General features: G+C 41.5%; 1 protein-coding gene across 2 annotated transcripts in view; it reads right to left on the bottom strand.

Moving 5' to 3' along the window:
- The window catches only part of TMEM108 (transmembrane protein 108), a 364,746-nt gene extending 341,268 nt beyond the window's left edge, over nt 1-23,478 (bottom strand). The window contains exons 1-2 of one of the 2 annotated variants that reach the window (XM_030330246.2): nt 23,385-23,478; nt 16,612-16,730 (exon numbers count right to left, since the gene is read on the bottom strand). The gene's annotated coding sequence lies outside the window, so the exon portion shown is untranslated. The remainder of the gene's footprint in view (nt 1-16,611; nt 16,731-23,384) is intronic. The other variant, XM_030330248.1, reaches the window with a different exon arrangement.
- Nucleotides 23,479-23,806: the final 328 nt, after the last annotated feature.

Raw genomic sequence — 23,806 nt, 5'->3', positions numbered from 1 at the left:
GGCATTAAATTCTGTCACCAGACTTTAGACTGAAAGTTAATACTGCGAAAGTAAATTTTGTATGCAATTTACTCCAAGTTTCTAAGGCAATACATATGTTCTGAGTTAGAATATGTTTCTGAATACTGCCCTTAGCACAACCTCCTTCAAAACTAGAAGCAGAAAATGAATGGTAGAACACATTAAGATTTAAGCTCACTAACCAACTTCCTTTAAACCTACCCCTTTAGATCAGGGGTTCCTATCCTTCTGGCCCAAAAGAATGTCCATTAGCTGCAGGCTGATGTTTTCATTCTGAGCCTATAAGACAATTTTAAATGAGATGTTAATGGGGAACATAATTATTAAAAAAAAACCCTCAAAAGGTCTCATGGCTATATTTTGTCCATCAGGTCAACAGGTTATGATTTTCTGTCAAAAATAATGTGACAATGCTAGAGGAAAATACGCATATCAGGAAAAAAAAAACTGGATTAAGGAATGACTAAGCACTAATTTTATTTGCAAAATGACCTTTTCTCCTAGAAAACGCATTCTGACTTCCCAGCACTACCATGGAAAAGACTCTGTGTCCATGCTACCCCATTTAAATTGCAGGTGTTTAAGATACCTAATAAACTACCAATGAAAGAAATTGCTAGTTCTTTTTAAAAAAAAAGTGCCAAAACTGTTAGCAACACTCAGTTAAATGGTTTTGGAGGTCCATAAAATTATGCCAAAATACCTCCTTCAATGTGAAGCACTCCCTGATTTTCCTTTCATATTTGGGTAAACACTCAAGGTAAAATGATATATTTGAATACACATGCCATCATAAAAGCTGCCTTAGGAAGGTACTTACATATTCCATACCACAGAACTGCACACCCACTTGATACCCTAGACTTTAAGCTCCTAGGAAACAAAGGCACTCCTCGGTATTTCTATCACCTAGTATAGTAGCATATACACAGTTTAACTTAATAGATATTCTATAAAAACAATGTCCAGTTCTTTCCACCCATTTAATATGTCTTATTTGCATGATGCTCCAAACACTTGATCAATAAGGCCAAGCATGTTTTAAATATTATGATTTTTAAGGATGAGACTTGTTCATTGCACAAACATTCAAATTATACAGCAAAGTACCAAAACAAAAATAAAAATCACTTGGAAAAAACACTGCTAGAATTTTATTGAACATTCTTTGTGTGTTCACATATATGCATTTACAATTTTATATGAATGGGTTATTTATGTTGTTCTGTAACCAGAACTGTTTTAACTAATGTATCATGGATATCTCTCCATAAAAACAAAGTACTACTACGTCATTTTTAATGCCTACCTAGTATTCCAGAGTATACATGTATCATTTAATAATGTCTCCTACTAATGGATATTTAGGTTATTTATAGTTTTTTTTTTTTAACCAAACGCAAAACTGCAGGTATCTCTGTGTATGCATCTTTCAACAGCTGTGCAATTGCTTTCTCTAGATAAAGTCTAGAAGTTGAATTGCTAGACCAAAGTGTAAATACATTTTACATTTTTGTGTATGTTGTCAAACTGTGCTCCAGAAAGGTTATAACAACACAGACCCAACCAACCATAGTGCTCCAGAGGGCCCCACATTCACCAACACCATTATGTGTTAACTTTATAATCACTGCCAATTTGACTTCTATTTTCATGTTATGGATATTAACAACAAACATGCTCTACATGTTTTTCAATTACTCACATCTTTGAAATCTTGTTTATGGTGATTTTCACTATATAAGTTTTAAATTTATTACATTATAAAGCTTAGCAACTTTTTAATAGTTTGGTTCTCATGACACATAAGGAAAGATTCCATCAACCCAAGCTTTTTAAAATCATCAATATTTTCTGCTGGTATCATTTTTTTTTTATTATTTTTTTTAATGTTTGTTTATTTTTGAGAGAGAGAGAGAGAGACCGACCGTGAGCAGGGGAGGGGCAGAGAGAGAGGGAGACACAAATCTGAAGCAGGTTCCAGGCTCTGAGTGGTCAGCCTAGAGCCCAACATGGGGCTCCAACTCACAGACCAGGAGACCATAACCTAAGCCAAAGTCAGATGCTTAACTGACTGAACCACCCAGGTACCCCCTGGTATCATTGTTCTTAATCTTTCTGTCATCATAAATCCCTTTGAGAATCTGATAAAACCAGAACCACCCACAAAAAAATGCCCTTAAATATAAACATTTTACAGACAATTTCACACAGTTCAAGAACTCACTAACTAGATGTGTCATCTTGCTCCAATCACATTTTCTGTATCTGTTGTTACGCTTTTCTGCAAGCAAATGTAGAATGATAAAATATTTCTCTATCAGGGGCTATTTGTACAAGGCAGGATGCAGAATACCTACTATATCCACAGGTTAAGCAGCCTCCCTTATTGTAGCTCTCTTGTCAAGGACTATATCCCCCCATCTGGTCCCTCTTCCCATGCACAGTACAAGAATTATTTCTGAGTAAACATACAAAGAGAAGTTCCCTTCAGTTTTTGCCCAATGGCACTTCTGGCTGGGCCCACATATGTGAAGAGGTCAATGAGTTAGGAAAGAATGGTAAAGGGATTCCTTTACCATTTTCTACCCTCCGAACTCATTTCAGAAAACCTCTTGAGTTTACTCTAAAATTTCAAAATTTTTATTAAAGTTCTTACTTGCTCATCACTCATCTTTTGGCCACTTTCCATTTTTAACATTCTGTAGGACACAGTTTAAAACAAAACTCTACTGAGTTAGAAGAAATTGAAAAAATGTAAAACTCATGAAGGCCATAAACTATCAGTGTTGACAGAAGCTAATAGGAGGGGAGCCAATAACTATTCCAGGAGGAGAAAAGGTACTAAAACATAGTATACTGCTTTATAGGTATCAAGGAAGGAAAATATATATAAGGTTTCCTCATTATCAAATACAAATAATAAGGACATTATCAAAATGTAAGCTATTCATGTAATAGCTAAGCTGTGTAACCCAATGAAATTCAAGACCGAAGTATTCTAACAATGAGTGTTTTCACAGCATTCTCACAAAATTTGAAGGAGGGTAGAAATCTAGATTACAGGCCAAGCTCTGGTACACATGAGCTACTAATTGGCCTTGGGCAAGTCACTTCCCTTCTCTAGGTTAAAAATTCTCAGATTAAACATCAAAAGCCTCCTTGGCCCTAAGGCAGCTCAGCATCATGGACTTCTATAGCTCTCAATACCTAGAGCTCTCCTAAGACATTTAAGTATTTGTTAAATGTCTATCCTCTCCATTTGATGATAAGCTCAATGTCTTTATTCACCTCAGATCTGCTGCTCCTTACACAATGCCTGGCAGGGAGGGAACGAGGGATGAAGAAATAATTGAATCAATAAACCCACAATCAAAAAATGAGATGGTAAACCAGAAGATCTCTAAAGTATGTTTGGATGTTAATGTATTAAGGGCATTTCTTCCTCTTGAATTTTATAAATGCTTGGGTTTAATTAGGTTAATACATTTATAGATCACCTAATTTGAATGGAGTCTTAGGTTTTTGTCTACAGGGAGAAAAAGTGGGGCCAAGAAGACATGAGAATGAGATGTTGTCCCTGCCCTTCAAAGAAATGGGTCTGGCAAAAAAAAAAAAAAAAAGAAAAAAAATTCAAAACAACTAGGATAAGGAATAGAACTCTAACGAAAATAATGACTTCACCAGAGTGATGGAAAACCAGTAACAAAATAAGTGGTCTGAGTAAGAGGACTTGGGATGGCTCTCAATTATGAGAATGCACTATACAGAGAGGTGTGCTTACTCCTCTGCAGCCACACAGACCAAGTGAGACCTGATTGAAAAGGATCTAGGCATCTTCCATTTCCTGGCAGTGAAAGGAAAAAGAATCCTCTTAAGTCAAAAGTGTGGCTCATGTTCCTGAGATTGCAAGTTTACAAGAGAGGAAAAGGTAAGATTTAGCTCAACAGACAAAAATCAGATATGGCTGAGGTGCACCTGGGTAGCTCAGTTGGTTAAGCGTCTGACTCAACAGCAGCTCAGGTCTTGATCTCAGGGTCATCAGGCTCTGCAATGGGAGTGAAGCCTACTTAAAACGAGCAAACAAAAAAATCAAGTATGGCTGATTCAGTCCTTCTACAGACTGCTTTGGAGGCATGGAGAATTTGGACCTGTTTAGAACATAAATGCTACTCCAGGGAGAACCAAGCAAGTGGCTATTGAATACAAATACAAGAATGGTAAGTAAGCAGAGGTAAAGGGAATGAGTAAGACTGCAGAAACTATTATTAATGCACTGAAACCCCACTATTCTGAGTTCCTGTCATGTGCTTCCCACAGTACAGGCAATATAAATAATGCCAAGGGAAGTCGATGGCATGGTTCATGCTTATAAAGGCCTTACTGTCTAATATGGAGACAGACAAATAATTGAGGAAAAAATTCCAGCAAGTAACAAAGTCTCCCAGTCACAAAAACATGGCCTCAAATTAGAATATCCAATGAAGTAAATCTAGGTAAACAAAAAGGCCTGGAGCAGATCTGTGAAACAGGGATTTGCCTTGGCATTTTTATTTTTGAACCTCTCACCCCTCAGAAGCATTCTTCCTCCATTTTTTCCACCCTGGGAAGAGGGCTTGTAGGCACAAGAGAATAGCCACAACACTCAGCAGCCTGACTTATAGCCAAACAAGAGGAAGGGAGCCCCAGACGGACAAGATGTGGCAGGGAGCACACATCTGATCGCAGCAGTGATTCCAAGGGCAGAGTAGGGTGTGATTTGCACAAGAGCAAGATGCAAGCCGTTCTTCCCTTCCTCAGGAGCAAACCCTCAGAGGGGCAATCAATTCTTTATAGACAGAGCCCCAACGCATCAGCTTTTCTTCCTAAATCCTGAGGGAAGAGGGGATAGCTTCCAGGAGCAGCAGAAAGTTCTGATTAGCTCACACGGCAAGAAATTGAGAGGTTTATTTAAAACTGAAGGTAGACTAGGATATCTGGCCTAAGTCAACAAAACAGCCACATGTCTGAGCTGATAACTATCTCTCCTTCCATTTATTTTTCTTATCCTACCGCCATGGTTTAAAAAAAAAATCCAACTTGCTCAGTGGTTATATTTCTTGCTTCCTCCAACTATAATATTTCTGTGAGGAAGAGCACATGGCTGAGGCCCTGACATCTCCCTGACTTTCAGAAGGATGGCCCAGCAACAAAGTGCAAAGCAGTTTCACAGTTTATTGTTCCCACTCTCCCTTTCTTCTCCTCTGAAACACAAATATGGGCACTCCCTCCATCAGCACCTATGGAATGAAATGTCAAGGGGCTCCTATTGCCTGCCTATAATATGTCTTTATTCAAAGAAGTTACACTAGATAATCGTTCTGATTATGAGGGGAAAAAATGTATCTTTACTCTTCTCCAAAAGAGGAATCTGAGAAGAATGAAACACAACTTTTCATACCACAAACATTTTTGTGGCTTTTTATATATTTCTTTCAAAAGCCTGAGAAAAAAAGAGACAAAACAACTGGTAAGGGTCCATTTAGCAATACACATGAATAACCAAAGAATGCAAAAGAATCTAAGTAGTTATACTCCTGTCTCTTGCCAAAAAAAATTCAAGAAAAAAAGAGACAAAATTAATTTAATGAGAACCACACATCTATATGAAATTATAGCCCATTTTAATAACTTAAAAAACCAATATATCAAACTAGAAAAGCAATACAAGCATCTAAGTTATTCTTGAGTAGGAAAAAAATTTAAGACTTCTTTTGTGCATGAGACAATAAGAAAAATTGTAAAAAGAGAAGGGATAGGAGGAGTTAGAGTTTATGAAACCAAAATTTATTGACCTAACATATGGCTTAAATTATTTGAACAAAATGTAGAAAACCATAATTTAAGTAGAAAGAACAAAAGAAACACTGATATGCTTTCAGCCCCGTATTCAGAGAGGGGCAGAGCTGCCAGGAGAGCACCACCATCATTTGAGAACACTGGCAGGCTTATTCATGCTAACATGTTATAATTGAGAATCAATACAGGGCAGAGTCTGCTTAAATGAACTCCAAGAGTTTGTCCAAGCAAACCTGTTAATGTCATGTTGCATTTTATTAAATGATGTTTGGAATAAAAACCCTGTTGGTTGGGCCTTATAAAACTTTGTTTTAAGAATATGTATGCCTTACCTTCCAATGACAGCTATAATGATAGCATTTGGCTCTACGATAAATCTTACTATATATGAGAAGAAACAAATGTGAAGGAATCTCTTATCAAGGTTATGTAGAGTAACCTTGAAGTTGCTGTCCATTTCTGATGTGGGCAGATACACTAGAGCCCCATGAATGTCCACGAACATAATTTTCACAATCACAGGGGGAGGGGGGAGAATATATCTTCAGGTGCTTGGCTGGGGCTAGGAATAGTGGCCTTTATCAAAGAAAGATGTGGTTAGAGAAGGCATGAAAGTGGTAGGTAGAGGATGGCTAATCAAGAACTGTGATGCAAACCAACTCTGCTGTGATGTGCAATAACTTAGTCAGGGGCACCTAGGTGACTCAGTTGGTTAAGTGGCCAACTCTTGATTTCAGCTCAGATCATGATCTTATGGTTCATGAATTCCAGCCCAGCACTGTGCTGTTAGCACAGAGCCCTCTTAGGATTATTCTCTCTTCCTCTCTCTGCCCCTCCCTGGCTTGTGCACATGCACACATGCACTCTCTCTCTCTCAAAATAAACATACAAAAAATAATAACTTAATCAGCAAGCACATATGATGAGCCTACATGCAGAACTCTGTGCCAAACACACAGAAAAGAGGATACAGGTGGAAAAGCACCACAAGTGCCATGCTCACAATTATTCTATAAGGTGATATTATGAACCCCAACCTAAAAGTAAGAAAATTGAGGCTGACAGAAATTAAATATTTTTCCCAAAGTCACATTTCTAAAAGCTGATACAGGCAGGATGGAAATGCAGGTCTGGGTCCTAGGCCAAGGGTCTATCAATACTGCCAAACCAATTGGTCACTGAAGAAAAATGAGAAAAAACAGGCATTCTATGCAAACAGGAGAAAATGGGACCAAGGACCCATGTGAGTTAGGAGAAGTTTATGTGTAGAAAGAACAGAAAGAAAGTCAGAAAGTTGGGAATCAGACTGTGGACAGCCTTTATGCCCAGTTAAGAAGCACCTTGTACTGCAGCCAGTTGGTGGAACCACAGATAAGACAAAAATGTAAGAAAGGTGTCAAAGAGACTAAAGAATCTAAACAAGGCATTAGGGAAAGTCATTTGGAGAAACACCAGGAAAGAACAAAGATTTAAAATCAAGCACCGTATTAACATAGGATTTGGGTCTCTCAAAGTAAAAACATTATCTTCTAAGTTGGGGGTCCCTAATGTCCTATTGCTTAATGCTTTACTGATGTCAATAATTAAAAATTCCAGAAGTGCTCCAGTAAGTCTTCTTTCCCCCAAAACAGGGACAGCTTTTGATAGCTAAGAGAAGCATGTGCCTATCTGCCTTGTTCCTTGCCCATGAAGCCTCCTTAAGGGGGTATGCTGATAAAGAATGGGTCACACTTGGGGACATTATTTCAGCTATAGCTTCACTTCTTGGAAAGGTGAAGGCCAAGATGGAATGATGGGCTCCGGAGGCAAAGGGTAGAGAATGAAATCACCCCTTCCTGTGGCTCACAGGAAGGACAGGCCAGTTCATCAAGGCTAGAGGTTTCAGCCCTGCCCTCAGGCATCTGCACTCATAGTCCTTACCCTTGTGCACATTTAACACTCACAGAGAGCGGCCTGTAGCAGGACAAAAATCTCAGGACTCAGGATCCTGGCTCTTGGCCATCTTTCAGAATCTCTTTATACCCTAGAGAGAGCAGATGTCTTTACTGTTGCTACAAAATCTTCATGGAGGGGCTACATATTAATACCTGATTCTATGAGAATATAGTCTTATTTTTGTAAAAAAAAAAAAATTGTACATGCACAAATTTGAGTTACTTTAGCTTATACTATAAGATTAGTACTTCTTTAATATTAAAGATTTTAACCTGGCAATATGTGGTTATCTAATATAAATGTTCCTATTCAGAAAAAATATGGATAGTAAACCTCACTGGATACAATTCTACATTTTTCCCTTTTTCTTTCCTCTATAAAAAAAAAATTCAATAGAGAGGATGGAGAGGGATCTTCACAGAGTCAGACGAGGAGAAACTGCAGCAAATGGTTCATCTTTGCTCTTTTTATCTCAGTAGTCAGCAGCAGGGTGAGAAACCTGATCCAGATCACCCTTCAATAACAGACTACATTATTTTCTCAATCAGCAGTTGCAGAAGCCCTGCTGAACTCCCCTTTTGCCGTTTTCAACGAAAGTTACACCCAAGGAAATACTGATTGTCTATATGTGGCACCACTGTGTTCCAGGCACTTGAGAAGTGTGAGAGCCTTAAATCAATTCCATGAACCAATGGTCTGTTTGTGTTGCCACAGATCACACCACTCACAGCTGTGCGGGTCCATGAAGCCAGGACCTTTGTGATTACCCTGACACAGAATTATCAGTAAGGACAGAGCCTTCCACAATATGAAAACGCATTACCTTGTAAAGTCACAATCTATTGGTTCAAATGAAGCTAACTCTCCAAGATCAGGGATAAAGGCACAAAACACACTATAGCACAAACATTAAGTCTACTTTGTAAGGCAGTAATCCCCAAAATGACAACATCTATACAGAATTTATTTTTAGAGTCATAAGCCAAGTTATTTTCCTTTGTCAGAACTAGAATCTTACAAACCCAGCTGTTAAACAACATTTGTCAAAAATGTCAAAACGTCTTTCAACATTTAGACAGCCACCTCGCCATTATTCCTATGGGATACATGGGTGGCTGAGAGAATCACATTTGACAGATGCAAAAAATAAGTCATCCATATGGCAAATACAACTCTTCATTTTCCAAACATCTAGCCCAGCAATTTCCCTACCATTCTGCCTTGGGATGCAGCCAATCTTCCCAAAAGAATGGATTTAGGCTTTTTCACAATTGCTACTGAACATGGAGGCTTCACAAATAATCTTCCAATTCTTTATTTTACACAGAACCCACAAATATTGTTTATATTCATTCTAAGAGTTAAGAATTCAGGATCTTAATGCTAGAGAGAGCTCATGTTGTATCAGTATATGTCATGATTGCTCCCTGCTAGAGAAATTGCCAGGACCGCAGTCATTACTGAGGCAAGTAGCCCAGGTCACAGCTGTTTGGACCAAGAGAGGGCATCAGTTACCCTAAGATTTCTGGTAGAAGAGCTTTGACCACTAGGGATGATAGTTACTACAGAACTATCATATTCCATACACAGATCACCAGTTAGGTTGTGGGGACAAAAAGAAAAAGCAGGAACAGGAATACATGAGGAGAGAAGCCAAAATGGAAATGCTATGCCATATTAAATGGTCAAGAAGTAGAATATGGATTGAGTAACCACTGGTAGTACCAAACATCCTGGAGTTGTAGAATACTGGGAACAATCTTCCTGGTCCTGAGTTAGGTCCTGTCTCTGTGAGGTCTGACCAGACTACACCTCCTTCTCAATCTGAAAGAACCCTGGGATTCTTCCCAACTTGCTACATATCTGACATTGTTTTATTTTCTCACACATCTTTAACCCTTCCATTTATTAGGTGACTTAAATGAATTTCTGTTCTTGGGATCAAAGACATTTATATGGGTCCCACAGCAAAATGACTCAAAGCTTTCCTTTTCTCTTTATTAACTATAACACAACCTCAGATCTCCTCTCTGATAGCGTACATATAACCTCACAAATTTAAGGGCTACTCTGCCAATTATTTGCAATCAGAGAAAGAAAAGAAATGGCTAGTGAAGCCTATCTCCCTTGGATTGTCTTAAAATTGCCATCGTTGCATTTTTTCTGTTGCCACATATAGACCACAATTTACTTTCAACTAGATGTAGAAGATTAGCCACAGTGAGTCAAGAATGAAAACCCAAAATCCTATGGGAGCTTCAGTAGTCTATCTTCTGCGGCACTGACAGATTCCCTCCTGTGACTTTTGAGTTAAGGCTCAGGGGTCAATCTCTACATTGACAAAATCTGATTCTTCTGATCCCTATAGAATAAAATTGGTTGCCAAAGCTATTCCAGCACTGGGAAAAGGTCAGGTTATATCAAAAATTAATGAGCCAGCCCCCACAAAGCTTCTGTACCTTCTTCTCCAACTCATTACTCCTGCCTCCCCCGAAAACACACCATTCATCCCTCTAGCAGTCAGTTATTCTCAATCATAGGTATTTGGAAGTAGGGGGTGATGGGGGGACATGTTGGTTGACTTGATGACTTGGTTTCAGTAATATTAAAATTTAGTGACCAGAGATGCTAAACACCCTATAATGGACATAAATAGACCAAAAAAGTTCCATACAACGATGAATCTTTCTATCAAAATGCTAATAGCACTTCCCTTGAGAAACATTGAGCCCTCTCCAACATTTGGGGCAGACAAAAAGCAAGAAAGAAAGGCAAACTGAAGAGAGGAGAGCAGTAAGAGAACAAGCAATGCACCCCATCAGAAGTGAAGCAGTCTAGTAAAGGCTGTCCAAAGATCAGTCTCAGCCCCTGCTGACCTCCTTCTCCTCACCTCCAACGATAATACTCATGGCACACAGACTTCTTACTCTCATTCCCCCTACCGTGCAAAAACAATCTTGGGCTCAGATTTAAATTACATCTTTTTAAAAATTGTGTCTTTATTTCCGCATCTTTTCATTTGTTCTAATTATGATAGTTTCTGAGCAACTAATATTGGTAATAGTAATAGATAATATCAACTGAAAATTCTACCACATTGCTAAAGGGCTTAATTACTAAATTTGTACTATAATAGGTCTGTTGGAAAATTTGCTTTAGAGACTAATTCTTTAGGGCGTAACTCCTCAGAGGTTAGGCTTATGAATTACTACCATCTTCTGAAACACTTTTGTGAGCCACACTGGGGCTTGGCAGAAGGAAAGGTGAAAATTCTCTTGCTACCTCTCCCAAGCTCTTTGTTAAGTTCTAGGCAGTATCCAAAGAGACAACCTGCACAAACAAATTTCACCACTGTGGAGAGACCAAACGGAAAGAGACAGCTCAGAAACTTCTGATTAAAGGGCAAATATTTTAGAGGCAGTATACTTATGTCAGAGAGACAGGCCCATGGCACTTTCTGTAACAGAGAGATGCCACAGCAAGGTAAAAGTTCAGCAAGAAACACTCAGACTGAAAAGCTCCCCAGGATGGAAAAAGTCCAAAATGCAATTCTGTTTTAAATGAGGTGAAGTCTTGTTAGAACAAGAGCATATTATCACTAAAAATAAGGGTTTCCAACAAGTAAGGTCCTTGTAGATGAAAGCACCATGCCCCGTAGAAATTCCTAGTATTGTGGACATTCCTAATATTACTGTCCAATATGGTATCCACTAACTACATGTGGCTATGAAGCACTTGAAATGTGGCTGGCATGAATGAAGGACTGAGTTTCTAATTTAATTTTAATTCATTTAAATAAAAATAGATAAACGTGGCTAGTTACTACTGTATTGAACAATGCAGGAAAAGGTTTAGACCATGATTTGGGAAAATGACGTAAGAGATTATCGCAAAAAAATCTTACATATCTTCTGACTACCTGGAAAATACTTTCTCAGTGCACTCCCTGCCAGAGAGGGACAATTCGTAAGAAGTCACAACATAAAAAAACATCAGAAAAGAGTAGTGCTTTTAAAATGTTAGCATGTGGGGCGCCTGGGTGGTTCGGTCAGTTAAGCGTCCGACTTCGGCTCAGGTCATGATCTCGTGGTTCGTGAGTTCAAGCCCCGCGTCAGGCTCTGTGCTGACAGCTCAGAGCCTGGAACCTGTTTCCAATTCTGTGTCTCCCTCTCTCTCTCTCTGACTCTCCCCCGTTCATGCTCTGTCTCTGTCTCAAAAATAAATAAACGTTTAAAAAAAATTTTTTTTAATAAATAAATAAAATAAAATAAAATGTTAGCATCCATCAGAATCACCTGGAGGTCTTATTTGCTGTAAATTTTGTGGATGTGTCTAACAATTACAGGGGCCAGACACACAGCAAGGTGGAACTCAAACCTGCCAGGACACTCTACATCTAATTCCTGCATTGGCCCTGTCTTGGAGTCAAAATGAGGCTTTCTATTAGAATAATGTAACTGTTTCAGGTCTAGGTCAGGGTTACCACCATTCCAACACAGTTCTAGAAGAGTATCAAAAGAACACATGTTATATTAAAACTTTTATTTATCACTCAAAGGGCATAGGTTGAAGATAAACCCTTTCCACATTTCCAAAGAAACAGAAATAAAAGGTTTTAGAATAAAAACATTTCTACAAATATTCTGTGGTCTTTTTTGTATTACCTATAAAATCTGTTCTAGGATCAGTGGTCATTTGGGAGGATATATTTCTTTTGAGGGTCGTCACTTCTTTATGTTCTTTATGTACTTATACATGAGTTACTTTAACATTAAGAGACCACCCCATGAAAAAACAATTCCTTAGATGTGGTGTATGTGTGTACACACATACGGTCACACACACACAACGGAATATTACACAGCCATAAAAAGAATTAAATCTTGGGGTGCCTAAGTGGCTCAGTCAGTTAAGCATTCAACTCTTGATTTAAATTCAGGTCATGATCTCATGGGTTGTGAGATGGAGTCCCATATCGGGCTCCATGCTGACAGTGCAGAACCTGCTTGGGAATTTCTGTCTCCCTCTCCCTGCCCCTCTCTCTCACTCAAAATAAATAAACTTAAAAAAACAAACAAACAATTAAATTATTCCATTCATGACAACATGGATAGACCTAGCAGGTATTATGCTTAGCAAAATAAGTCAGACTGAGAAAGAAAAATACCCTGTAATTTCACCTATATGTGGAATCTAAAAGACAAAACAAATGAATAAACAAAGCAGAATCAGACCTGTAAATACAGAGAACTGATGGTTGCCAGAGGGGAGGGAGGTGGGAAGATGGGCAAAAATGGGTGAAGGGGAGGGGGAGATACAGGCTTCCAGTAATGGAATGAATAAGTAACAGGAATAAAAGTCACAAGATAGGGAATATAGTCAATGATATAGTAATAGCATTGTATGGTGACAGACGGTAGATACATTTGTGGCAAGCACAGCAGAACATAGAAGTTGAATCAATGTTGTACACCTGAAACTAATATAACATTCTGTGTCAACTAAAACATTTTTTTTGAAACAGAGATAAAGAGACGGGGGGGGGGGGGAGGAGGAGACAGAGAGGGAGAAGGGAGACAGAGAGGGAGAAGAGAGACAGAGAGGGAGAAGAAGAGAGACAGAGAGAAGAGGAGAGAGAGGAGAATAGAGGCTAGTAGGGGAGAGGAGAGGAGGAGAGAGGGCGAGGAGGAGAGAGAGGAGAGAGGGAAAGAGGAGAGAGAAGAAGAGAGGGAGAGGGGAGAGAGAAGAGAGGAGAGGAGGGGAGGAGAGAGAGAGAGGGAGGGGAGGGGAGAGAGAAGAGAGGCAGAGGAGGAGAGAGGAAGGGAGAGTAGGAGAGAAGGAGGGAGGGAGAAGAGGAGCGAGGGAGAAGAGGAGGGAAGGAGAGGAGGAGGAGAGGGAGGGAGAGGAGGAGAGAGGGAGGGAGAGGAGGAGAGAGGAAGGGAGAGAGGAGGAGAGAGGGAGAGAGAGGAGGGGAGAGAGGGAGGGGAGAGGAGGGGAGAGAGGGAGGGAGAGGAGGAGAGAGGGGGAAAGGAGGAGAGGGAGGGAAAGGAGGAGAGGGAGGGAAAGGAGGAGAGGGAGGGAGAGGAGGAGAGAGAGGGAGGGGAGAGGAGGAGAGAGAGGGAGGGAGACGAGGAGAGAGGGAGGGAGAGGGGGGGGGGAGAGGGAGAGAGGAGGGGGCGAGGACCAGGAGGGAGAGGAGGGGGGAGACAGAGGGAAGAGGGAGAGGATGGGGGGAGAGACAGAGGAGAGGAGGGGGAGACAGAGAGAGACGGAGGGGAGACAGAGGGAGAGGAGGGGGGAGACAGAGGGAGAGGAGAGGGGGAGACAGAGGGAGAGGAGGGGGGAGAGAGAGGGAGAGGAGGGGGGAGACAGAGGGAGAGGAGGGGGGAGAGAGAGGGAGAGGAGGGGGGAGACAGAGGGAGAGGAGGGGAGAGAGAGGGAGAGGAGGGGGAGGACAGAGGGAGAGGCCGGGGGGAGACAGGAGGGAGAGGAGGGGGGAGACAGAGGGAGGGAGAGAGAGAGAGAGAGCGAGAGAGAAGGAGGGAGGAGGGAGGGAGGGGAGGAGGAGAGAGGGAGAGAGAGTGTGTACGCAACACAAGCAGGGGACGAGGGAGAGAGAATTTTACAGCAGCTCCACACCAGTGCTGAGCCCAACACGGGGCTTAATCCCACAACTGTATGATCATGAGCTGAGCCAAAATCAAGAGTTGGACCCCTTAACTGACTGAGCCAACTAGGTGCCCCATTTTTTTTAAAGAAATTTCCTTGACTATTCTTCTCAATAGCCTTCTTTTTTGCCTCCTTCACTCCCCTCTTTCTTAATGTTCCAAAAGAAAGCCTTCATTCAGAATACTTTGCTGTAACAAATAGGACATGAAGCCTTAAAATAAATCAGAATCCAGTTACTGTTCATTTCCCTCACCAACAATCCTTCTCCCTTCTTCAAACTCCCAATATTCCTCAGTTAATACTTTCACAAAGTTAAGAGTGATCCTTGGGTCCTAGAAATTTGGGGAAACAGGCATTCTTAATATTTACAGAGCCCCCAAGTAGTCACACAACAAATACTATGTACATCACTTTCTTAGGCTACTGAGTTTATTAAGTAGGGAAACTGTAGCAAAATGAAGCTAAATGATTAAATCTAGTCCCCAGAACAACTCTTGCTCTGCTAAATCCAATCCCTTCAGCAGAATTACTTTAGCAGTGGTTCTCACTGTTGGCAGTTTCCTGCCCCCACCCCAAGAGGACATATGGTAACGTCTGGAGACACTTTTGACTATAGAGAGTGCTACTGGAATCTAGTGGGTAGAGGCCAAGGACCCTACCAAACATGCTACAGTGCACAGGCCAGCCCCTCCCCTACCCCACCCCCAAAGAACTGCCTGGCTCAGAGTGTCAACAGTGTTAAGGATGAGAACCCCTGCTTCGCTGGCAATTCTAGCATTACTTTCTTTGCCCCCCAATCAATAAAGAATGGCTCCCTCACAATTTGATCCTTGTACAGTATTTACACAGGAACATGCCAATCAAGTATTATTTCTGGCCTTCTATACTTTCTAATTACTTTAAAAATGTACGATCCATGGGAACCACAGAGGAAAATGAGGGAAAGCTAGCAAAGTCTGGCTTCTCTCCTTCAAGGAGAAAACCTAGCAAAGACCGGGTCCTTGAGCTAGCAACCTCCAGGCCCTGAGCTATGGTGTATATCTGGCTGCTCACCTGGACTTTTCTGTTGTTAAGTGCTTTGCAACTCCCTTTTCTTCTACTTGCTTATCTCTAAGCCATGCATTATTCCAGAGCAGTAATGGTGTATGCTTATGGGAATCTCCAGAGATTACAGACCCTAATTTCTATTTCGTTCAGTAATTGTACTCATTACTAAGTCACGTGAGACACTGAAGGACATCAGTCCTTTTGGCTGCCCTTTGTATGAGCCCTGGGTAATGGGACATTATCTGCCAAAGTCTCACAGTATTGAATCAGAGATGCTTAAAACAACCTCCGTCCAGTTTTTCAGCTGAGTACCTTTTTTTTTTTACCTCCTGTCTCTTTGCTGACCATCCTTAGCCTGCTTAGATCGGTATCAATTATGATTTTTCTCTTGAAGGAGTCTGGTTTTAGTTTAAGCTCTTGAAGCCATGAAACTCGGAAAAGTGATGACGTTCTTTCAACTTATCCTTCCTGGACCTCCACCTGTACTCTGAGAAGGGCACACCAAACAGTATGTTTCTCCCTCTGGTCTTAAAATCTTCAGCACAAATGAAAATCCAAAGCCAGCTCTGATTTTAATGCTCCCAATGCCGTATCCATTATACTTAGTACTGCAAAGAGAGGAGAGAATCTCCCACTTCCCAAAGCGGGATCATCAACTCTGTGATAAGTGGTTTCCTTCCTGGGGAAAAAAATTAATGAAGGAAAAGTTAAGCACAGTAAGCCATGGAAGAGGATGCTTGGAGAGAGAACTATATGCAGCAGAACATGAGGATACAACTATAAGAAAAAGGCCATTAGGCCTGGTTCCCTTCTCTACAGCATTTATCAGGAAAGTCAACAGCTCCTCCATGTAAATCACATCCCACACAAACTCACTGAAAATTTCTGCGTTAAGATATTTCCATGCACAACTTCCATCCCATCACCCTATTGAATTTTGTCTTCATAACTGTTGATTTCCATGGTGTCTGTTAGTTCAATCAATATAGGCTTTGGGAACTTTCACAGAGTACCTCATTATACTGACTCCAAGAGGCTACTGAGACCAGAGCCTCTATGACAGTAAGCCCAGGAAAATGGCAGAGAATGCCTTTGACTTACCCTGGAGTAGAGGGTGAGAGAGCCTTCAAACACACTTACATCCTCATAACCCATCAGCTCTGCTGCTTTTCATCACTCACTCACTTCTGCATATTGGACCACCACTGATCGATCACCAACTGCCAAAGACAAAAAGTAAAAGAATGAATTAGGCCACAAGTTCCATAACTTCAAGTCCAGAGTCACTGCTCAAGTAAATTTGTGAGTAGCCTAAGTGTTCAACATATAGACGCAAACACATATAATGGCTCAAGCTCAATAAAAGTTATCTCTTGTTCCCATATACATACTGAACAGGTGAACAGGTCGGTGGAGTGGCTTCCCTCATGTGGTGATCCAGGCACCCAGGCTAATGAATGTCCTGCCACCTTTTTTAAAACTAAATTCCAAGCTTGCCCTAAGAATCCTCTCCATTCCAACCAGCCAGGCATGGAAACAGCGTGGAAGCTCACCTAGGCATTCTCTTTATGTGTTTTTCCCCCCCATAAGTGGATTGCAACACTACTGCACTTCCATTCAGGTTCTAGTGGCTACAATCAGTAACATAGCCACACCTAAGCCATTGGCTGCTGGGCAGCTAATAGTTACTATCCATCATACGGGGGCTGGCTCCAGCCCAACCAAGATGACAGTGTTATGTTTGGTGTAGAGAGTTCTGGGTAAGACACTTGGCTTAGTTAGTTAACTGAATCTTGGTTCCCTGTTAGTTAGTTATTTTAGCTGTAAAATACCTCCTTCCTCACAGGGTCAATGTAAGACTCAAAATGAGACAAAGCAGCACTTTCCAGACTTTAACATGCACACATAACACCTGGCCTCCTTGATGAAATGCAGATTCCAATTCAGTAGGTCCTGCATGAAGCCTGAGAATCTGCATTTCCCACAAACTCCCCGATGATACCAGTGCTGCTGTTCTCTGACTACACTTTAAGTAAAAAGAAGATAAAGAAAGAGTATTTTTGTAAGCCAAAAAGTAATTTGCAGATATCAAGAATTATCTTGGCACTAACTTGATTATAATTCCCAACTAGCTAGCACTTTTAGGATAGGTTTAGTCTAGGTACCATATAAAATTTCATAGAGTCACAGGATTTTGGAAATGAAAAGAATTTAAGTGGTCACTGTTTCTCTCTTATTTCCAGAAAAGGAAATAAACTCAGAGATGTCAATACTGCCCCCCAAATCTCTCAATAAATTAGGGTTCTGGAAAAAGAATGCAGAAATTGTTGACTTTTTTCTATTATTACATAACTCAACTGATAACCTGAGAAACAAAGGGTAATTTTTATTCTTCTGCTAAAGCAATAACAGATACTATTCTAGCCCATACCCAAAAAGGTACCAGAAGGTAGCATTCACCAGTTTGGATCACTATGGTACTAAATGTAGGCAAGGTGTCACGGAAAAGACATCAAGAGATTTTCAAGCAGACGTTCTTCCAAATGTAGTGATCTTCAAAGTTATGTTTCACATGTCCAAAATATGAACACAAATTAACTTCTATATACTCCCTGGCAAAAAACAAAAAGATTTTCATATATACAGACTGGGTCCCTATTATTTGGGGAACAATTAGCAAAAGAGAATTGGGGGCTGCAAATAGAAAAGAGAAAAAAATAATTAGCCAAGAAGCAGCAGTTTCTATGATAAACCCTAAAGATAAATAAAGGAATCTCAAGATTTTTTTTTTTTAATCCTGACATGTATGTTATTTTGAACCTCTGAGATCATGGGGAGTCCTAGGAGCTTATAGTAAAAATAGTGAAACATAGGACTTCAGAAGTGAAAAATAGGAGTCAAAAACCCCAAGTTACAAGTCAGAAAAGTACGGACTATCTTGAAATCAAATCAGATAGGCAGGGGTGGGGTGGGTGGGGAGAGAACCCTCTTACAATGCATGTTATCTTCAATGAAGCAACATGAATATCAAAGTGTCTTGGTGAAATCACGAGGGAGTACTTATTGGGCAAGCAATGATAAATGGAAATCAATACTTGCACATCCATTATTAATTTAACATGAACAAAATATACTAGCATCTTCATTCAGTGAGCAATTTAAACATGTTAATAAAGGTAAAATGTTCCAAGAACTTCCTTAAGTTTACTTTTGTATGCTACCCACCCTGTCCCCCCGCCCCCAATCCTCATCCACCGTAGTGTCTTTAGCTCCTCAAATATTCTCTCATACTGACAATTTTCCACAACCTACTCTAGACTCTAGACTTTTTACCCTATTTTGTGCCATGGATTCCATTCCCCACTCCCTGGCCTTAACAGTCTATTGAAGCCTAAGAAACCTTCTCAGAATAATGTGCTACATGTATAAGATAAAATATATAAGATTATGAAAGAAGCCCATCATACGGAAATACTTTTTCCACAGAGCACTCAGAATTCCATGAACCTAATATAAGACTATATAATGGGGAGTGACTCTTCTAGGATGATGAAAGTTTTTTCTTATAGGAAACAGCATGCAAAAAAGTTTTAAAAACCCAAAGATGCACATAAAGAATATTACTGAGGATCAGTCAGTGAGGAAAAGAACAGCTGCAAAGAAAAGCCTGACCTTGAATTTCTACCCCAACTCAATGTTATTCATGCTGTGGCTTTAAAATGCCACATTAAGGAATTACTCAGAGAATTTTCTTGGCTCCAGCCCTGTAGACACAGCATATTCTGAGTCTGATGGCAAGTGGAGAAAGGCAACACTGAAGAAGTGAAGACAGAGAGGAGTCTGAGCTCAGGTCCTAGTTCTCTACCACTAACTAGTTCTATCACTTAGTTCTTATTTGAAACTCTCTGCCTATAAAATGAGAAAGTTGAGTTAAACCACCTTTAGGGTTTCTTCCAACTCTGAATTATTAGGATTTTAACACAATGCATAATCATTTCTCTGGGAAGAAGTATTAGTGAGATTTCTTTTTGCCCTAGGCTCACAGTATGAAATTACCTTCTGTAAGAGAATTTTTCAGAGGCTTCAGAAATACCTTATGGGAGTCACCGTGCCACAGAATTTAAGACTGGAAGAGATTTTAATAGACACACACCACCTCAGCAATCCAGTGATCGGGCAAGAAACGGAGGCTCAGACAGGCAAAGATTTATTTGAGGTCACATAATGAAGCAAAAGACTGTTGTGACTACCGCCATCTAGCACCAGCAGGATTTCAGGATTCGGCATTGGTAGTAAAGACCAGCTAATCAGCTCTCTTGGAGACAGAAATAAACCTCAAATAAGCTGAGCCACAGGAAGGGAACTGCACGAGGAAGCAGGTGACTGGGGTAATGACACCCAGAGGCAGCATCCTGCAGCTCAAGCAGGGTCAAAACGGAGGCTCCCATATACATTATAACCTCACTGTCAACAGCACTCTCCTCTTTCAAATATGGCTACAAACTCCATCTCAAAGAACAATCAGTAACAAAGAAAGAACAGCTATTTCAAAACAGGGGAATGGATAAGTGAACCCTGGCTAATAAGGTTAATAAAACCAAAATTCAAGATTTGGAATAATGTAATCTTGAAAGAAGAGCACTAGCTAAGAAAACCTTAAAATATTTGTCAGGAATTTCTAAGTTTTAGAAGAAACTGATTCAGAATAACTTTGACCTACCTTCTGTGGACAGCCCTGAAGTACAGTAACTTAACCACCACTGTTTAACTAATACTCTCACCACTATCTTTACAGCATGTAATTACTGGATATTCATCAGGTTTAAAAGTTACATGTCTATTCCCATAGTCCTATCCATGTGTGTAAACTAGCTTTATATGCAAAGAATTAGAAATTATTAAGTTTTGGGGAATTTGATTGAATCATAATTTCAACCTCACGTTCAATTAACCAAAACGTATGCCAAGAGCTTTTAAAACCTACGATACAATGCTTAATTGTCAGTTTACCCTCTGCCCTTTCTCCTACACACCACCAGCAAATTGTACCCATTCCTCAATCCCCGTAACACACATTATTCCCACCTAAATAAACAGTTCTGGCCTTGAGAACTTTTTTTTTTAGATTCTTTTTGACAGCTGACACAGCCTTTCACAATCTGGAGGCGACGCACCATTGGTTTGCCAGCTCTGTGTGTCATCTCCTCCAGGAATTCCAGAGACAGCAGTGCCATCTACTGGTAGGGAGGGCACAACTTATTTCTGGAAGCCTATGGGTGACAGGAGCCAAGGACCTGAAAGAATGGCAGGCTAGATTTGTGTCTTTGTGAGCCTTTCTTTTCTAGAGCATGTAACAAACCTAACTGATGCTTAAAACCTGAGAAGCGGAACCTCCACAGGAGTCTCCATCACGAAAGGCAGGTCCTGTGGAAGCCATATACAGCCCAGCCAGGCTAGCCAATAATGAGGTCTGCCTGGAAATGCCTCCTCAAGGCTCTAAGGCAAGCAGGAGCCTCACTGAATTAAACATTTCCTCCAGTGCTTCTGTATCAGATGATCTCACCCATGCCCCACCTGTGGCAATGTTATCCAGCTGTATCTTGTAGCACAGGTCTTAGGGAAGATGCTCAGACCCCTCTCAATGTGAAGGCTCTTATGTTTACACAATGTGACACAGATCCTGTGCAAAGGACACGATTGCTTAGGTATGCAGGTCGGACTCTAATCTCTCATTTGCTCTCCATCCTCCCCGCTCCTGACCCAGAGGACAGAAATGACAGAAATGAAATGATTTTGTGGTTGCGTGGAAAGCAACATTAGTGGGCTTTCATTGAATCAGAAAATAAAACCTTGTCTTGCAGGTCACTGAGGCACACTGCTTCCCTCACTCAAGATGAACTAAGCCAGCCCATCTCCCTCTTTTCCCTAGGATAAGCCTATAAATGTTTCTCTACCTTTTTAAAACCCCTGCCTCTCCGCCAAAGGCTAAATGTAAACATAGTGTGACCTTTATCTGATTTACATAAATGACATTTTTCTAAACATAAAAGCACATCTTTTCAAACTATACCACCTACTCCACCTTCAGAATTCCTTCTCCCCACCATCACATGCCACCTAAAAAAAAAAAACAAAAAAACAAAAAAAAAAAAAACCAAACACTGACAAATTTAATTATTCCCACTAATTATACTTTATATTCCAATCTATCAGGTGATGATCCATATTCACTTTGCTAGGGTCATTTGTTACATTCCCCCAAAGCTTTGCAGCAACCTCTTTTACTTCCATTCACCTCAGACAACCATCAAAAAGTTGATTTGCTGCAGCTGATAAATGTCCTGATTTCCCCTAACAAATTTAAGTGTTCCCTCTTCAATTTGTTTTAACTTGCCAAGTAAATTGATTTCTTAGCAAGTGCAGGCACTTCACAGGCATGATACGAGTCTTAGATGTTTGAAGCATTGCACTGTTTCCTGAAGAAACAAAACTTTGCATGGGGGAAGGTAAGAGTAATGAAAGGGCTTTGAAACAGCATGTCTCCAAGGAGTCAGGGAGACAGATCTCTCCAGCTCACGCCAGAATAAGTTCGAAATAGATCACGGTGAAACTCCAGCATATGGTAAAAATCCTAATGACCGATGAGCCATTTACCAAGTAGACTACAAGATACATCCAACAAATTAGTGGAAAACTGAAGGGAATTTTAATATTTCATCATAAGATACACAGTATGGCCTTGCTATTACAGGTCTGGGGAAATGGAGTAGGAAACCAGATGTGTTGCACACAACCGCCTCCCCCTTTTAAAGTAGGACTTAAAGGAGACATCCCTCCAGCCCCAACACACAAACCGTTTTGGCATCCAAATGGTCTTTAAACAGGCACTTTTCAAAGAATTGAGGTCTGAACAGGTGTAATTTACACCATGCCTTCCCTTCTCCCTACAGGCCATTAACACGCTTAAAATAATTACTCTCTCCAGCAGCCCAGAAAGACCTCAGTTTACAGAGATAATCACCCCCCCCCACACACACACCCCAAATCCCTATCTTGAAGGAGAATCTCACTGTGACGGTCTGGTCTGCAGTTCACTGCAGGCATTTCCCTCCTCACAGTTACCAGTCATCAGTTTCGCTGTATCTATAATCCTTAATGTAACCTCTTATTTAGACCAGCGCCCAACTGCTTTAAAATTTTTTTTCTCACCCCTTAACGAAAACCTAGGTTCCCTCGGCAGGCTGAAAGCGTTCAGTTTCGATGCAACTCTGGGGTGCGAGCTGGCGTGCAGGTCCGGAGAGCCTTCTACCAGCAACACTTGGGCTCGGTCCACCGGTCAAGCCCCCCCCCCGCCCGCACAGCTGCGCTAGGAATTCGGCTTGCTCACCGCCGGATTAGTTCGAGTCCCGCCGCTTGGCTAAAGTGACACATTTTTTTTTCCTTTCCTTCTCACATGTGACAGGTCCCACTGCATTAAAGCCATCTTCTCCCAGGCCCAGCCCAAGTCCGGCGTCCGTGATGCCCCGCCCCACCACGCTCACTCTTTACCTGGGGAGGGGGCCGATACCAGCATCCCTCCAGGCGGGAAACAAAGGCAGAGACGAAGCTGCCAGGTGGGCAACTCCCCTCGGGCGGACTCGTCACCATGGTGAGGGGGCTGGGAAGGTGCATTGGAGGGTAGGAAAAGGGAAAAAAGGGAAACGAGGCACCAACGGGCATGGCTGAGCCCGAGGTCTGCATCCACCCGGAGCAGAGCTCCTGGGGAGGGCGGACCCCAGACTTCTCCCCTCCACCTGCCCAGCACTGCCCTGGCACAACCCGCTGGTCCGCACCAGCCGCTGAGGGGCGAGGGCCGCCCCCGCAGCTGCGCTTACCTCAGGAGAAGCGCTCCGGCTCCCTCCGACGGCTCCGTGAGAAAGCCCCGCCGCTCGCGCACGCGCACTCGCGCTCTCGTGCCTTCGCGCCCCCGCGCGCGCCTCTCCGTCCCCGGCTCAGGCCAGCCCCGACACGGCCTCAGAGTCCGCGAGAGCCCAATCCGGGTTACAGGAAAGTCCCCCCGCCTATCACGTGGCCTGACCAGCCAATCACCAAATTGCCCTCGGCAACACCCGCTCCGATGTCCCTGGGGGTTCGGTTGCTACCGTGCGGAGCCGGTGCGAGGCGGGCACAAAGGGCTGGATTTGTTTTCCGGAGCTGTTTTTGCCCAATGAATGAATTAATACATCAATTGATATCTGAAATTCTAAATATGAATAGCTATCCCCTGGGTATCTTGTTAAAGAGGATTCAGATCCAG

Source organism: Lynx canadensis, chromosome C2 (genome assembly GCF_007474595.2).
Source record: "Lynx canadensis isolate LIC74 chromosome C2, mLynCan4.pri.v2, whole genome shotgun sequence".
Taxonomy (NCBI): domain Eukaryota; kingdom Metazoa; phylum Chordata; class Mammalia; order Carnivora; family Felidae; genus Lynx; species Lynx canadensis.
Note: the sequence above shows the minus strand (reverse complement) of the source record. Positions and strands in the feature narration are given on the sequence as shown.